General features: G+C 38.7%; 1 protein-coding gene across 1 annotated transcript in view; it reads left to right on the top strand.

Annotated features, from left to right (window-relative positions):
- Nucleotides 1-16321, top strand: part of LOC141373456 (uncharacterized) — a 322863-nt gene extending 306542 nt beyond the window's left edge. Inside the window, exons 5-7 of the mRNA XM_073896817.1 lie at nucleotides 11162-11280; nucleotides 14119-14216; nucleotides 16219-16321. The gene's annotated coding sequence lies outside the window, so the exon portion shown is untranslated. The remainder of the gene's footprint in view (nucleotides 1-11161; nucleotides 11281-14118; nucleotides 14217-16218) is intronic.
- The last annotated feature ends 1283 nt before the right edge of the window (nucleotides 16322-17604 follow it).

Genomic DNA, 17604 nt, shown 5'->3' with positions numbered 1-17604 from the left:
TAAGAATAAAGTGCTATGCCTTTTTTGCTTCGACCATTTGTAAACATGGAGCAAGATTCATTTTTAAGAACTTTCAGATGATAATGGTTGAGTGAGAGAGTACATAATGGTCAAAATTCATTCCCTGATCACCATTATGAGAAGGACATCATCGAAAATGTTTTGCTTGTGTGATTTTCCTTCTTTTCCCTTTGAAATCGTAATCATTGTTGGTAACTGAGGCTACTGTAAGACTGTGCTTTTGTCTTCTCAGGGCAACAAGTCTCACATTAACACAGGGGCTTGTTTCCGGCCACTAGCTGGGGTCAGAAAAAGGTGATCTAGACAGTGGTCACGTCTATCCATGTTCTGTGACTTTTTTCTTCCCCATTCCTTACACCTTCTACCACAACTCATGCACGTTAAAGTTGAGTGCTCCCCTGGAGTCTAGGTATTCGTAACACCTCCAAACATGTTTTAAAAAATTAGTAGGAAACGTGGAGAAACTTCTCAAAATTCCTTTTAAATAAAAATGTAATTTATTTATACTGATTTGTTTTAGACATTTAAGATCATTATTATTGAATTATTACATGTGGCATATAAACATAATACAACTGCATGCTCTATGTTAAAAAATTGAGAATGGAACTAAAATAACATATATCAAGCTCTAAGGGATTAGAAGTGCAAGGAGTGACCTAGTGCTCTTTCTTCCCAGAAATAACTACAGAAACCTTTGAAATGTGGGCCAGTGAACAATCTTACTAATATTATCTCAGGAATTTCCTGAAGAATAATGTATATATTATATGTTTCTACTAACTCTATTAAATATATTTCATAAACTGTTCTTCTAATGCTAAGTGAGCAGAGATTTGTTCGATTTTTACATAAATACTTTTATGGTTGGCTCCCACCACTTCCCATCTTCCATTCTAAACCAAAGATGGGCAGGAGTTTTCCAAGTAGTCTCTGAATTGCAATTCAGTGCCACCTTAGGAAACTTTCATTTATGCTTAATATTTTCACTCCCATTTTCTAGAAGTAGTGGATCACTCAGAGTTATACAGCAATTAATGGTAAAGTTAAGAGGAATCTGGAGTTTCTAAACAATTTCCTTCCTTAAGCAATTTTTTTTCCAGAGGAAAAAAAATGACATTTAAAGCAGACTGCTTGAGTCAAACTTAGGCAGGAAGAGATAAAGCAATTAGAAGAGTGTGCTTAAGTTTGGAATTTCATTTTCTTTTGTGTTTTGGGCTTGGGGCTTTGAAGAGTAAGTTCGGCCTGGAAAGGTGGAGGTTTGGTGAGAACACTCTAAGTGGAAGGAACTCTGGCTCTCTAACACTGGGGAGATGCTTGGAAGGCAGGCATAAGGAAGGAGGGTATTGAAATGTAGGTGCATATGGAGACAGCAATAACTGCTCATAAGATTTTACCTGCTATGGCCTAGTGACAGGCAACAAGCTATCACTCGATTGCAAGTTACTACTACTGTCTGCCATATGAAGAACCAAAAATATGCTGCTAACAGTTCCTGGTGGTGTTTGAAGAGAGAAGACACATTTACACAGCAGAGCACATCCCCATGAATTTTTCCTTATAATCTGATGGGGAAGCATAGAAATATATAGTGGTTGCTAGCCTGGATAGGGAAGAGCATGAAAAAAATGTCTCACCTCTATTAGTTTCTCCAGTCACCAGATGAAAGTGTCAATGTACCCATTTTTCTTTCCTCATCACACACACATACATTACAGAAACACATGCACGCGCGCGCGCGCGCACACACACACACACACACACACACACACACACACACACAATTTCCCCGAGAGTATGGTAAATTCTTCTCAGCAGTTTCTAACAACCAACTTGCATCTAGCAGTTGGTTTCCCTCTTGTAGCAGGAAAAGCTGATCATGGCTAACTTAAGCAAAAGGGAATATTCTTTTTTTTTTTTTTTGAAGATTTTATTTATTTGTTTGACAGAGAGAGACACAGCGAGAGAGGGAACACAAGCAGGGGGAGTGGGAGAGGGAGAAGCGGGCTCCCTGCAGAGCAGGGAGCCTGATGCCGGGCTCAATCCCAGGACCCTGGGATCATGACCTGAGCCGAAGGCAGACGCTTAAAGACTGAGCCACCCAGGCGCCCCGAAAAAGGGAATATTCTTGAGGGGTATTAGAAGCTCACAGAATCTACAGAAAGGCCAGATACCAGGCTTGGGAGTGGATCTGTGCTGCAGTGTTTCCGCTGGCTGAGAAGCTGCAAATATGGGGATGTTCTCATAGCAAAGTTGTACGCCCAAGGTCTGCTGCTGGGATGCTGGAATGAATGACTCCACCATCATTTCTCTCATGTGTCTTGTACTCATATTCACATTCCAAGCCAGAACCATTTGATTGGCCTAGCTTGTGGCAAGTGGCCACCTCTAGGTTAAGACATGACTGGATAGGACACCTGATTTCCCCCACACTGGAATCTATCCCCTGGAAAGAGGTTGTTCCCCACCAAATAAATGAAAGTGCTGAGAAGAAGGGAAAGGGGAAGCCAGGAGACCAATCAATGGAGTTCCAACACATGGGATTGAGGAAGGAAAGCAGGAATGAGGGCCACATCACCATTAGGGACACCATGCCTTCTCCAATGCTGCCATTCTTGCTGCTGGGGTGAGTTGCTCTCCCAGGGAAGTGCTTGCGACCTGTAGGGGCACTTTTGATTTGGGAACTTTGGGAACTGGTAGTCTTCCTTCTTGTCTCATCACTCTGAGCCCTTTGGTTCAGCAGTCTGTGTGTCTCTGGCACCTTCCTCAGCTATCATCTTACAGAGAAAGGTTTTAGGGTGTGGATGAAGAGTAAGACCTGATTATATGATGGCTTATCTCCTTCCAAACCTTATCTTGGGCAGATAAGGACAATTGGGCTCCTCGTTGCTAAAGTAGTCTGAGACCCGCTATTAAAAATTGTATGTAATGGCAAAATGCTGTGATGATTTCATTAAGGTGTGTGTAGGACGAAGAGTAATGTGCTGTTCATGGGAAAGTGCAGCCATTGGAAGACAGAAAAGGAATAGAACAGGCAAGGTTTTAAAACCAAAATGGAGACTCTCTGAGCAATATTTGTTGTATAATTTATGTTGCAGACATTTTGAGCTACCTAATTGAACCATTTCCAAATGTCATGTAATCAATGCTTTCTGAGTGGTGTGGAGATACAGAACACACGCACACATTTGGCAAAACTTGCCAAAGCCTGAACTTATATTTCTGGAGGAAAAATAGATTTCTATATTGGAAGTTTGAACTTTATCTACTCCACATCCCACTTTGTGAAATTTACTTTCTGATGAGGAGGATTATAGATAATGTTTTCAATCCTTGTCTCACTTGAGACTTTGGAACTATAGTCTCTCGTTCTTTGTGGTGATTGTTGTGGCAATCTTCTCCCGGCCTCATCTTCTCTTTAAGTCACATCATACTTCTTCCAAGCTGGCTAAAAATTGCCTTTGTATTTCAGCCTCTATCTCCCTGCTCTTTCTGTTTCCCCATCCCCAGAATCTATCTGAAGTTGATTTCTTAAGTAGAATTCTTCACTGATGATTTAAAAGCAACTTATCCTAGAAATTGTGCAGGTGATACACACTTTCTTACTTGGGCCTTACGCTTAAACTCCCAGAGGCTAGAAATGTCATAAAATTGCTGACAGCCTGACAGGGGGGAAGGAGTTAATTATCGGCCAGGGCTGGACCTAGCCACATCTCATTAAAATGTCTGGTTATACATTCAGGGCATCAAGGAAGAAATGAAAAGAAAACATCAGAAGTCTAAAGATGAAAGGAGAGCAATGCAATAATAAGAGAGGGCTTCTAATTTCTCAACTGTTATAATTTTTTTTTTCTTTAAAGAACCCCCCTCTCTTCTGGTTTTAAGCCTGCTTTGTTGAAGAGCTATTAGTGTGCTGAGCCACAAGTCCTTCATTGACAGCAGTCAGAGTGGAGTCAAGAAACATGAAGCCAAATTGGGTCTTAGTTACATTGGTTGTTATTTCCTAAGCGTTGGACAAAGAAGTGATATGACTTCAGAGTAGATAAAGAGAAAGGTACAAACCAGTTGGAATACACACACACACATGCACATGCACATACACACATACATTCATACACACAATTATAAAATGAGCAGAGTAGAGACAACAGAGTGTTTTTTAAATTTTTAACAACTTGATCTTTCCATTTCTACTAATTCTATGAAAATACAGTCTATTGATAAGAAGACAGGGGATAGAAAGCATATCGTGATAAGGGGAGAACATGTAGAAATCCATAATTATAAAGGAAAGGCAGGGGAATATTCAGGGTAGAGCAAATTGTCTAGGTAAATTGCAGCATAGGAAACTTGCAGGGGACCATGGAAGAAAGTGAAAGATAATGCACAGAAGAAGAGTAGAATCTATCAAAGAAAAGAATCAAGAAATATCATGGGGAAATTTTTATTAACCTACTTTATGATGCTGTTGTAAAGATTTATATAACATATATATAATTAGAATATCACTGTATATATTCATATGAAATCCTTTAAAAAATGAGCCACACTCTATTAATATTAAATAGTATTAGAATTATCAAGTAGTAGGTGATAGTGGTCCATCAGTAGTTTATTTAAAGTAGGAAATGTTATAATGAAAGGGGATGAGTGCAGTAATAAATATTTTAATAAAAGGTGGTGGATGCAATAAGGGATAGTAGAAGATTTACTACAGGGCTTTAATCTAGATCAGAGCAAACTATAGTCCACAGGTCAAATCTGCCCATTGCCTAAATTTTTTTTGGAACATGACCATACGCATTTGTTTAGGGAATTGTCTATGGCTGCTTTTGCACTATAATGGAAGAGTCAAACAGTTGCAACAGAGACCATATGGCCTGCAAAGTCCAAAATATTTAATATCTTGCCTGTTACAAAAAAGTTTGCTGATCCCTGCTCTGGATGATCAGAAAAATAAAATTCACTAACATTTACCCTATGCCAAGCACTGTTCTAATGTTACATGATTTCAGTCCTTGAACAGCCCTATTAGGAAGATACTATCATTTTACCCCTTGAACAGAAGAGCTGAGTAACTTGCCAAGGTTAGATGTTGGTGGTAGAATCTAGGATTGCCAAATTTAGCAAATTAAAATACAGGACACCTACTTTAATTTTAATTTCAGATAAGCAATGAATAATTTCTTTGTAGAAATATGTCCTTTGCAATATTTTGGACAAACTTTACTAAAAATTACTTATCATTTATCTAAAATTCAAATTTTTCCTATATTTTATCTGGCAACCACAACCCATCCAACTGGCTCCAGAGTCCACTCTTAACAAATATTATACTGTCTCCCTCTTTTAGAAGGATGGTGGGCCTATTTTAACAGTAATGGGGAGTCTCACAGGACACAGGAGGTGTTTTCTTGGTAGTGAGTGACAGAGTTAATCTGTAATTTGAAAGGCAGAATTGGCTTTTTTCCCAGGAACATCTTAAAGATGCAGTTTGACTTTGGGAAGAGATTAAATCAGTTCTGCATTAGTTTCTTTATGATAGTGTCCAAGTTTAGTCTAGTGCTCAGAGAGTAATTAGGACTAGACACATAGTTTGAGTCACCTGAATGCAATTGGTAGCAGAAACTAGAAATAAATGACATGTCTAAGGAGTTCAGAGGTGGGTGTTGGCTTAAATCAGACTTGAAAGATCCTTCCAGATCTTTTAACAGCACCAAGCTGCTAGTACTTAGCAGAGCTTTCAAAATCCATTTCATTTCCATAGTGGAGGCCCAGACAGAATTACACCATAATTTCTCATCAGTACGTAAGAAAAAACTAATAGAAAAGAAAAGCTCAATGCTTTCTCACAGTCTCAAAGATCCTAAAATTTGTAGGTCTGACTAGACCGAAAGTAACATTTTTGACTACGAAAGTAAGCACTGCATATCCTTTCTGTTCTGAGAGATGAAGCCACAAATGTGGGATGTAGGATATTGAATAGTGCAGTCCATCGGGAGCGATAAAATTCAGCATGGGCAACAACTCACAGTTGACTAAGAGGTGTGGTATGTTGCTGTTGGATCTCCAAGCCTGCTCTAATGGGTTATTTTGCACAAAGCAGCTTGAACATGGTAAATGTTAGGTATCGTTATTGTAGTTGTTACAGGCAATAGTCCATGAGTCCAATTACATACAGGCAATGCCCCAGACACTGATTTGGCTAATTGCTATCCCTCAGATGTGGAATTCACTTTTATCCCAGTTACATTTTTTTTTAGCGAAAGAATAAGATTTCTGTGGAAGAGACTGAAATGCTGGTGCTTCGTGACATAAGCGGTTAGATTATGAGCCAGTTGTTGATTTTGAGGATATAGCAATGTAAAAAAAAAAAAAGTGAAATTATATTATTTGAAATTATAGACTCATGTTTTATAACCTGTCTCTGTAGCCTGTGTCTTGTATCCCCGGCAACAATCAATGATTTCTGACAATTCAAACATTTGTTGAGCACCTACCGCGTATCAGGCATGTGCTAGGTAATGAAGACATGCAAATGAGTAAGACTCATTTCTAATCACCAGGCATTCAGTCTAAAACCAGGGAGAACAATTTACACAAGTGTCATTGGATGTGATCCATCATAGAACAGGACCACAGTGGGAGCCCAAAGGACAGAAAGGCAATGCTTCTCTAGGAGGTGAAGAAATATTTCATAAAGAAGTGGCTCATCAAGCTCAGTCTTAACGGTTATGAAAGTATTTATCAGATGAAAAAGAAAGGGAGAATGGGGGCAGAAACTCACTGTAGCATTGGGGAAACACATTGAAGGAAGAAAGAAAAATGAGGACAAAGGAGTAGAAAGAGAATAGACTAAAACAGAGGTTGACAGACTAGAGCTTGCAGGTCGAATCCAGCCCACTGCCTGTTCTTGGAAATAAAGTTTCATTGGTGCACAGCCAAGCTCATCCATATAAGTATCGCCCGTGATGGCTTTTGCACTACAATGGAAGAGCTGAGAAGTTGCCGCAGAGACCATATGGCCCACAGATGCCGAAATATTTCTTATCTAGCCTTTTATAAAATAAATTTCTGGCCCTTGCAATACAGCATCAGCCCATATTTTTAAAAAATTACTCTGAGGATAAAACTGAAATTGGTGTGTTCAATAAGTTAGTCAGATTCACTGTGTGTCTCTTATGTGTTAGGCAACTGTCACCATGAGTACGAATAAATGACTTAATCCCAAACTTTAGGGACTCCTGGGTGGCTCAGTTGGCAAAGCGTCTGCCTTTGGTTCGGGTCATGATCCCAGGGTCCTGAGATCTAGTCACCCACCGGGCTTTCTGCTCATGGGGTAGTCTGCTTCTCCCTCTCCCCCCCCCCCCCCCCGCTCGTACCTCTCTCTCGGGCGCTCTCTCTCTCAAATAAATAAAATCTTTTTAAAAAATCCCAAACTTTAAGTATTGCCAATGTAAAAGAAGAGAAAGACAGTAGATAAGTAGCTGCCTAATGGCCATGATTAGGAAAACTACAAAGGATAGGGACAAAACGAAAGAGGAATAGTTCTCTCTTCCTAGGTGCTCTGCTTTAGAAAATGGACCAGGGCAACAACAGACCTTGAAGGATAGTAGGAGTTCTTAACACAGAGAAATAGAGCATTTGCTCTATTTCTGTGACATAACTCCATCATGATTTTTTTTTCTACATTAGCATTTAATCTCACACTTTTAAAATATATTTTGTGCTATTTTGAATACCCTGAAACATGGTACTTGTACTGTTGTACTGTTCTTTTGACTATGCCCTTTCTCCAACATACATGATTTTCACTCAGAGTTGTACCCTACAATCACAGAAAAGTCAGTAGTAGTTAGAGATTTGAGCATTGCACATTGCCAGCATTGGAGGATTTTTGTTCCCATTGCTCCCAGACACACCGGTAGAGTATATTTAGTCTTTTAAGTCCTAGAAAACCTTTCTCATGATGGCAAGAATAAGTTGTGCTGGTGTCCACCAGAATCTTATCACAGAACTCTCCTGATTCGACTTGTGGAATTCACTTAGCAAAAAGATTCTCCAAATGTAGGCACTAAAGACAAACAGCCTGCAGAGATGGTTGTCCAAGGCTACGTGCAATACCAAAGGTAGAGATTGAAACAATATATAGGATTCTCATTTGTGAATCAGTTTCCTTAAGGACTAGACCATGATCTGAATCTCCTTAATAAAGAAGTAGGTTTCTTTACCATATGTTAAATTTAAACTTTGGCTTCAATTACCAAATAAACTAATCCAGCCACGTGGAGATTATATCTAAAATATACCAAGTTAGACATCCCAGGGGCTAAAGAGTCTGCAGTAAATAAATGCATACACTGCACAAAAAAGAGTTTCAATAAAATACAAATACGTCAATGTCATCTATCCTTTTGTGAACTGAGTAGTTGGATATTGTATTAGAATATGTAACTTTGAAAAGCAAATATTTCAAATGTTCATCATGAGGCTTATATATATTTTAAGATGATGTTATGTGGTTCAATTCATACACACGTTGTTTTTTTTCAGTGAAATAAATACCCAGATCACCTGGGCTGAGAACTTACTGTGCAATCTTTAAATAATGACCTGTGCTAGTGGTTTACTTCTAATTTTAACAAATACCATACTTCACTGGTAATTTTTGTTTCCTCAGTAATACTTTAAAAGTCACTTGTGTGATGCAAAAATAAAATGTGATCTTGCTATTTAGATTTTTCTCTTTATCTACATTATGATCAGTGAAATCATAGGATACAGCTCTTCCACGGCCATGCCTTGGGAATTAATGGGGCATGTCCATTTAAATAACAGCAGGATGGAACATAGAGGAGGAGGCAATGAACTGGCGCTTGATCCACACTCTTGGGAAAATGATAGTTTATGCTGACTCTGATCTCCAGCTTCCCACTTGGGATAGGGCTCTTTAGATTGCTTTCACCTCTGCTAGGCAAAACCCCACCAGGCTCACCTTGGTGGCTAGCACTATTGCTGCATCCACCTTGGGAAGACTTGTGGTCAACTGATCTTAAGATAATAATTCCTTCAAAAATATTTTTTGACTGCCTACTCTGTGCCAGGCACTGTCCTAGAAACTGGAGAAACAATGAGGATACTGAGGAACTTGGGACAAAATCACTGCCCTCATGAAATAGAGATTCTAGTTAACTGAAGTGTAAGCTGCAGTCTTTGTCTATTTAATCATAATGGAAATGTGGGAGTGCAAAATACAAAATGAAGAAATGAGAAAAGGGCAGTAATCAAGAGAGTTTATTTGGAAAGTAGAAAATGAAAAGGCAGGGTTTCTAATATTCATTCAGAATAGCAACAAAACCAGAAAACATGAACTGTAAAAGAGAAAGTTTAGTAAACCAAGTTTGGCTTAAATGTCATGCAATATCAGCAAAGAAATATAACCTGAACCTCTTTCAAAATAAAATAAACATTAGGAAAAGGTACAGGGATTGTTTATAAAACAGTTTACAAAGAAAATACAAACATTTACATAAGAAGGTACAGTTGATAAGAAACATATATAAAAGAAAAATAAATTTAGTACTATATAGGTCATAGTTTATAGGCTATATTATTTTCTGTCTTATTTCATTATGAAAAATCTGTAGGACATCATATATTTTTACCTCACAGATTCATGTTAGAAGAACTCAAACATGGCAAAGTGTAGACATAACGAATTCAATGCAATCAAAAGAATAAGGTGACTTGTGCTATGGTGAGTGCTGTGAATTGTGTAAGACTGTTGAATCACAGACCCATACCTCTGAAACAAATAATACATTATATGTTAAAAAAGAAGAAAAAGAAGATAGCAGGAAGGGAAAAATGAAGGGGGTGGAGTTGGAGGGGGAGACGAACCATGAGAGACTATGGACTCTGAGGGTTCTAGAGGGACAGGGGGTGGGGGGATGGGTTAGCCTGGTGATGGGTATTAAAGAGGGCACGTTCTGCATGGAGCACTGGGTGTTATATGCAAACAATGAATCATGGAACACTACATCACAAACTAATGATGTAATGTATGGTGATTAACATAACGTAATAAAAAAATAAAAACAAAAAAAAAAAGAATAAGATGACTTCAAATGGAATGATTTTGTATGAATATTATTTCATTCCTGTAGACTACTAGATTTCCTTCATGCTATTAGCATATTTGTCTTTGCATTTTGTAATTAAAGCAGAGTTTCCCAGAGCAGCCCCCAAAGAAGAGTTTCCCTGCAAGGTTCTTTCTGTTGAACTTTCAAGGAATATCAGTACATGGATATTTCTACTCAAATAGACAAACCTCTTTCCACTTTCTAAGTATAAAACTTCAAATGCACTTTCATTACTTCCCAAACTCTCATGCCCCATGTCAACCACCTTGGTTCAGCCAAATATCCCACAACCCCTACAGGGAACACCAGGAATCTCTGGTGGGTACTTTGGTAGTTCTTAGATCCTCATTACCATCTTTACTTTCTGTGAGAGAAGCACTTTTGTTGAATTGAGTTTGGAAAAATGGCATGTTTGCACTTTTGGTTTATGATTCGATTCCACTGCCTTTAAGTTAAGACTAACACTTCCAAAACCATCTTAAATTTGAAGGAGTTTTTGTTTGGTTTTTGTTTGCTTGTTTTGCCATAGCTTTAACTAGATTAAAAAGCATATGGTTAAATTAGGTTAAAAAAACTGGAGTTCTAACAAGCAAAGCTCAGCTTTCCGAACTCAGGATTCACCCCCATTATATCTGGGGTCCTCTGGCCTGGAGATAACAATAAAGAAAGATACGCCTGGCGAGAATATACGTCCTCATTCCTGAGCCGGAATGGGGGCATTTAGAGAGAGCGGCTTTTGTCACACAGTATGCCTCATTAGAATCATGTTCGACAACTTCTTTTCAGAACTCCAATATTTGCCATTGGTATAGCTCCCAGAGATTTTGATATATTGATATTAGGAGCTTTAGGTGGATTTGCGGAAATGTTTTTGTAATGTCCAAGTACCATGATTTGAAAAAAAATTCATTTGAATGCAATCATCTTAAGACCACTGTATTTGCAAGCAGCACCCCTAGTTCAATGGAATAATTTTTCCTCTGTTTATTCCCTTAAAGGTTCACAGAAATAGAAAAACCATGTGAGATTTCTTGGTGCAATTTCTTCAGATACTGAAGTCTCAAATTTAGGAGACAATATAAAAGGAAGAAAAGGAGGAATATGTTGTGCTGATTAGGTAACAAATTGAAAAACCATGGGGCATTTCTGCTTTGGAGAATGAATTGGTAGCAGTGGGAAATAAAGCCCTATATGTAAATCACTGATGGAATTAATACATTTTAAAGGTTATCAGAGCAAAACTGCTGAATCCTGTAGTTTGTCATCAGTAAATTGAATGCAAAATCGCCAATTTAATTTGTATGAATTACCAGTTGACTTCTAATGTATGGAATAATAAGAACTGATGCTACTTTATGAGCCAGAAATAAGATTTTTTTTTATTTTCAAAAGAGCAAAAAGACAAGAAATAAAGTTGATTCAGAGCCCAAACAATCTTTTAGTTATAATAATTTATTGACTTCTAACAAAATTCTTTCTGGGTTATATTTTTTATTTTTTTTCATTCAAATATAACTCAGATGAAATGCTGGGAGGCAATTGACTTCCTCTGAAAACTGGTCTGGTTCTGACCCAAGAGAAGAGGATTCCAAGCCAGGGCAATGTGGGCACACTGCAGTTTACCCAGGAGAACCATCTGCACTCTAGTTTCTCAACCTCAAACTCGATTGAGAGGAATAAAAGTTGGGTTTTTTTTTTTATATGTTTTTCATTGAGCATGAGAGTCTGAACTGTATGAAATTGACCTAACAAAAGAGACTTTTGTGACAATGTCTAGGGTAGCAGAATGAATTCAAATTCTGGACTCTAGTAAAAATCAGAGTTACGGAATGTTAGAACTACAGGAATTTAAGAGATTGTTTTTGTCCAAATATTCAATTTGTAGATAATAGAACAGAGACTCGGAGAGATAAGACTTACGGGAAGCTCTGTAGCTGGTAAGGAGCAGAGCCTGAACTTAAGGACATGGTTTGAAGCCAGGGCTCCTGACCTTTAATTAATTGCAAATTTAAGAGATTTCCATTTGAAGGGCACCCTTTTCTGCATACACTTAATTTTCCCTTAAACACACGGTACACACACTCACTCATTCCTACCCTTGGGGGTTGTTTGAGTAATATTTACAAGTATGATCTCATACCTATGGTGACTGGTAAGAAACATTCTGTGTAACAAAGGCTGCTTTCTCTTGGAGTCATATTTCTCCCTGAACGCATCCCTTTAGATATAATGTGTTTAGTATCTTCCTTAGCTGAGGGGAAAGGGGGGCTCACCTTCAGAGAAATGAACTACACAGTGGCTTCCCTCTGCCTGTTTGGACACCTGAAGGATGTGCCTGAGCAGCTGTGGAAAGTAACTTTATCTAACTGGCAGAAGAAGTAAAGGGCACCTGGGTGGCTCAGTTGGTTTAGCGACTGCCTTCCGCTCAGGTCATGACCCTGGAGTCTCAGGATCGAGTCCCGCATCGGGCTCCCTGCTCAACAGGGAGTCTGCTTCTCCCTCTGACCCACTTCCCTCTTGTGCTCTCTATCTCTCATTCTCTCTCTCTTAAATAAATAAATAAAAAATCTTTAAAAAAAAAAAGAAGTAAAGGATAAAAACCCAAGAGGGCTGAACAAAAGATGAAAGTAATTTTATAAATTGCTCCCATAATGAACTGATTTAAAAAGTGATGGTGAATTCATTAAAATTATACTGATATGGCGGGTCATTTGGTTTTCTAGTAGGTGGTGGCAGCCTTCACTTCCCTGGTCACTTCTGTGGAACAGGGCTTTTGTTGTTGTTGTTCACCTTTTGCAAATGGATTTTTAGGAAATACAATCAGAAATACCATGATTCCCTTTCCCAGTGAGTTTATAAAGCTCGTTTGGACACATGGGATAGAATTAACAAAATATGAGTCTGAGTGGACCACAGTGAACATTCATTTTATGGGTGGGGAAATAGTCGCAGTGACCAAGGCAAAGTTCTCTAACTTGATAAAAACAAGCAGGAATTAGAATCCAGATTTCCCGATGTTTGCATTTCCCTGGGCTTTAACCCAATCATCTGGTGTCAGCCCAGATGCGGGCTTTGGCATCTGGATTCTCTGATGAAATCCCAGCCCTGACTCTTCTAAGTATTGTCCAGGTTGAAGTTACTTACTTTCTCTGTGATAGTGTCCTCGCTGTATCATAGAAACAAAATAGTTCTATCATATCAGGTTGTGTGAGGATTAATAGGTTTAGCTCAGTGGCTGGTTTGACATAATAGGAACACAATAACTGTTAGCTCTTAGGAGGAGGAAGTCCTGGACCAGTAGCAGAAATGCTGGAAAGGAAATCTCTAGTTGAGAGTCATCTACCTATAAAAGAATTCTTCCTAGATGTCTATCATAATATGATGATAATAATAACAACAATGTATTAAGTCACTTAATCTCTCTAACATTAAAATTTATTTTGTTAAAGCTAAAGCGCATATTGTTACCATCCAGACCATTTATTCATTCAGCAAACATTCATTAAACACCTACCAGGGAATCAAAGGTACATAATATGGTATCTCTGTTCTCAAAACTATTCACAATTCTTCAGGAAAATAAAATCCCAAGGGAAAAAAAAAAACCAGAGTGTGTGGCAAGAGCAATGTTAGGTTATAATGAGAGCAAGCAGTAAGGTACTGAGTCCATATTGCAGGAAGGGGACTAAGTGAGGTTAGGTTTCTTGGGAAAGATGATCCAAGTCTTGCAACACGAGGAGGCATAACCCAGGAGAAGAAGTGAGGGGAGGGGGGCATTGCAAGCAGTGAAAAGAGCATGTGCAGAGGAAGAATGGTGTAACATAGCATGACATATTGGGGGGAAGTTCAGGTAGTACAACATGGCTAAACTTTGAGGTTTAAAAGGAGGAATGGAGCAAGGTATGACCAGTGGAAGTCCAGTCCAGGTAATGAAATGTCTTGAATGTTACACTAGGTGCTTCCAATCTTATCCTGAAGGCATTGAAAAGTCATTGAGGAATTTGTGTGCAAAAGGACATGGACCTTACTTGATCAGATACTTACTTCAGAAAGGTAATTCTGGATGTCAAATGAAGCATTGATTGGAAAATGTGATGACTGGAAGAATGGAGAAAAGTTAAGAGAAAATAAAACCTTCAGGCAGGAATGGGGAGAATGGAAGAGAAAAGATGGAGTGTGGTGACTTCAGCATGTCAAGAATCGGTTCGTGGTGAGGCAGAGAGAGGAGTCAAGGATGACTGTTTGCTTTCTGATTTGGGGTTCTTACATTAATAAAGGTACCACTCACACACAAAAAAAAAAGAAAGAAAAAGAAAGAAAGAAAGAAAGAAAGAAAGAAAGAGAAAGAAAGAAAGAAAGAAAGAAAGAAAGAAAGAAAGAAAGAAAGAAAGAAAGAAAAGAAAAGAAAAGAAAGAAAGAAAGAAAGAAAGAAAGAAAGAAAGAAAGAAAGAAAGAAAGAAAAAGAAAGAGAAAGAAAGAAAAAGAAATCCTATAGGAGGAGAGGGTGGCACAGCTGGTTAAGTGTCTGACTCTTGGTTTCATCTCAGATCCTGATCTAAGGGTCTTGAGATCGAGCCCCATGTTGGGCTCCATGCTCAGTGCAGAGTCTGCTTGAGATCCTTTCTCCCTCCCCCTCTGCCCTTTCCGCTCATGCTCTCTCTCTCTCTGAAATAAATAAATAAGTCTTAGAAAAGAAAAAAATCCTGTAGGAGGAGCAGATCTTGGGAATAGAAGGATAGAAAAGATATTGAATTTAGTGTTGCATATGATTAGTATAGAGAGCTTATGAGACATCTATTTAAAATGTCCTATAGATATTTTGGACCCAGAAGAAGGGCTGAATGGTAAGGTAAGCATAAATTTGGGAGTTTTCAGGATTTGGGTAGAAAGCCAGTCATATTCTAAGTGTCTGTATGGATTGGTAAGGCTGTGGTTCTCTTTGCATCTCCTGATTTGTATATTTTAAGTTGTGTTTATAGTAATTTGTTCCAGCCGCCATAGAAAACCAATATGTCTGACAACACGCAAAAGGACTGCATGGCACAATCCATGTGGAGGTGTTGATGTCCATGGGGCGGACTTTGGCCAACTGGGAAATGAACCAGTGGACCAGTATTTCTTCCCTGCTCTTCACGGTCTCTTCTGAAACACAAAGGATTCTATATGGTCTTTTTGAAGCCAAAAGTGAGATAGAGAAATTAGCTGTGTTTTACACAAAACCAAAGCAGCGATATCCTTGTATTCTTACTCCTCACTCACTTCCATTTGTGTTCATTCATGCTTCTCTGAGGTTGCACTTCCTAAGGAAGTGGGAGTCCGTAAGGATTTCCCTCCCTCAGGTAGTGACTGCTCCCATGCAGCTGGTGAGGCCAGCCAGCAAGGGTGTGCAGAGCGATCAGAGAAGGATCAGGGATGGGTTCCTGGGGAACCAGCGTTTAAGAAGCATATGGCATGCAAGGAGTCTGAAAGAAGCCAAAGACAGGGCAGAGAGAGAGAAGTATGAGCCATCAGGGTTTTAAACCCCAGAGAAGAGAAAATTTGAGCTAAGAGGAGCCCTCGATGGAATTAGAGATACGGTGGTGGTCAGTGTGCTCAAATAAGGAAAGAAATGAGATTTTATTTTTTTTTAATTTTTTTAAAGATTTTATTTATTTATTTGACAGAGAGAGACACAGTGAGAGAGGGAACACAAGCAGGGGGAGTGGGAGAGGGAGAAGCGGGCTCCCCGCTCAGCAGGACTCGATCCCAGGACCCTGGTATCATGACCTGTGCCAAAGGCAGATGCTTAATGACTGAGCCACCCAGGCGCCCCAGAAATGACATTTTAAAATTAACACTTGGGAGGACATTGCTGACCTTGGCCACAAGTAGAGACAAAGCCAGGTTACTGGGGATTTAGGAATGAATTGGGAGAGATGAAATATAAGCAGCAGGTGTAGACAGTTCTTTGAGTGTCAGTTATGAAAGTAAGAAGAAAGTGGTATAGATAGCAAATTATATTGGGTGGAAGGAAGGATTTTTAATTTCTACTTCCTTTTTTTTGTTTTGTTTTAAGATTGGAAAAACCTGAGCATGTTTATATCCTACAGGAAATGAGCCAGCAGAAAGGACTGTTTAAAGATTCACACAATAAACAGGGAAACGGCACAGACCTACATCTACTGAAAGAATGAAGAATTTTTCTGTTACTTCTCTTGAATGCTGACCCAAATGCAGAATGTGTTTCCCTCCCCCAAACTAGCATCAGAAATTTGGACACTGTGTTTGTTTGAGGAGGCTGGCAGTTCTGTTTCTAAGTGAGTCACAGGACAGCAGCATGGGCCTCTGTGGGCTATTCTGGAAAGCAGATTTAGTCAGTGGACTTCCTCCTTTAGCCTTCTGGCTTGAAACAGAATTTGATCTCAGCACCCAATGTAATGAGTTAAAACCAGCAGAAGTCAGGGTACACCTGTGCTTCTAGAATGGAAAGGGATTCTTATTTGTAAACTCTTCCGAATTCTCCTATAGGTGTTTTCCAAGAGGAACATAGCCACAAAGTGTGTTGAATTTGCAGCTAGGACAACTCAGACATCTTCCCTCCATTAATGCTGTCTGAATCTTAGACACACACACACACACTGAACAAGAAGCAAGTGAAGACAGAGGTTGTACAATTCTCCCTTTTTAAGAATCACAGATTTTTAGTGCTTGGAGGACATTTTTAGAATGATTTAGTTCAATACTCTCATTTTACAGTTGAAGAAATTGAGGCATAATAAAAACATAATAATAACAGCATAACGATAATAAATTATAGTTATAATGTGCTCTCACATAAATGAACTCATTTGATACTCAGAGAGTCTTTGAAAGAAAGGGAACAGAACAAAACCAAAATAGAATGGAATGAAATTGCACCTTAAATATATTATTTTTTAATCCTCTCACTTTTATAAGATAGGAGCATTTATCTCTCTCTTTTTCCTGCTATAAGTTGAATAAATTGTTTCCATTTTACAGGTAAGGAAATAAGGTTAAGAGATAGAAAAGGATTTTCTTGATTGCAGACAAATTTCCTGGGTCTAAAACTCAGTAGACCTCAGGATTCCTTGATTTCAGAGATTTTAAAAATATATATTTTATAACATTTTATGCCTATCAAAATAGTTTCACTTACATGGTCTAATTAGTCATTATGACAACTCTGTATGTTGGATGAAACCATGAAGAAATTGAAAGACTTATTTAGTCTCATAAGTAGTTAACTGTGTACTAGCACTAAAGCAACAATTGGGCTCCGAAGTTTCTTTCTCCCATACCAGTTGTTCTCCATCCTGCCTGCAAATTGGAATTATCCGAGGAGCTTTAAAAAGAATACAAGTGGGGGCGCCTGGGTGGCTCAGTTGGTTAAGCAACTGCCTTCGGCTCAGGTCATGATCCTGGAGTCCCAGGATCGAGCCCC

The sequence above is a fragment of the Callorhinus ursinus genome, unplaced genomic scaffold (assembly GCF_003265705.2).
Source record: "Callorhinus ursinus isolate GAN/ISIS: 27379988/994484 unplaced genomic scaffold, GSC_fseal_2.0 scaffold9, whole genome shotgun sequence".
NCBI lineage: Eukaryota > Metazoa > Chordata > Mammalia > Carnivora > Otariidae > Callorhinus > Callorhinus ursinus.
The sequence above is the reverse complement of the archived record's forward strand: the minus strand, read 5'-3'. Positions and strand labels throughout refer to the sequence as shown.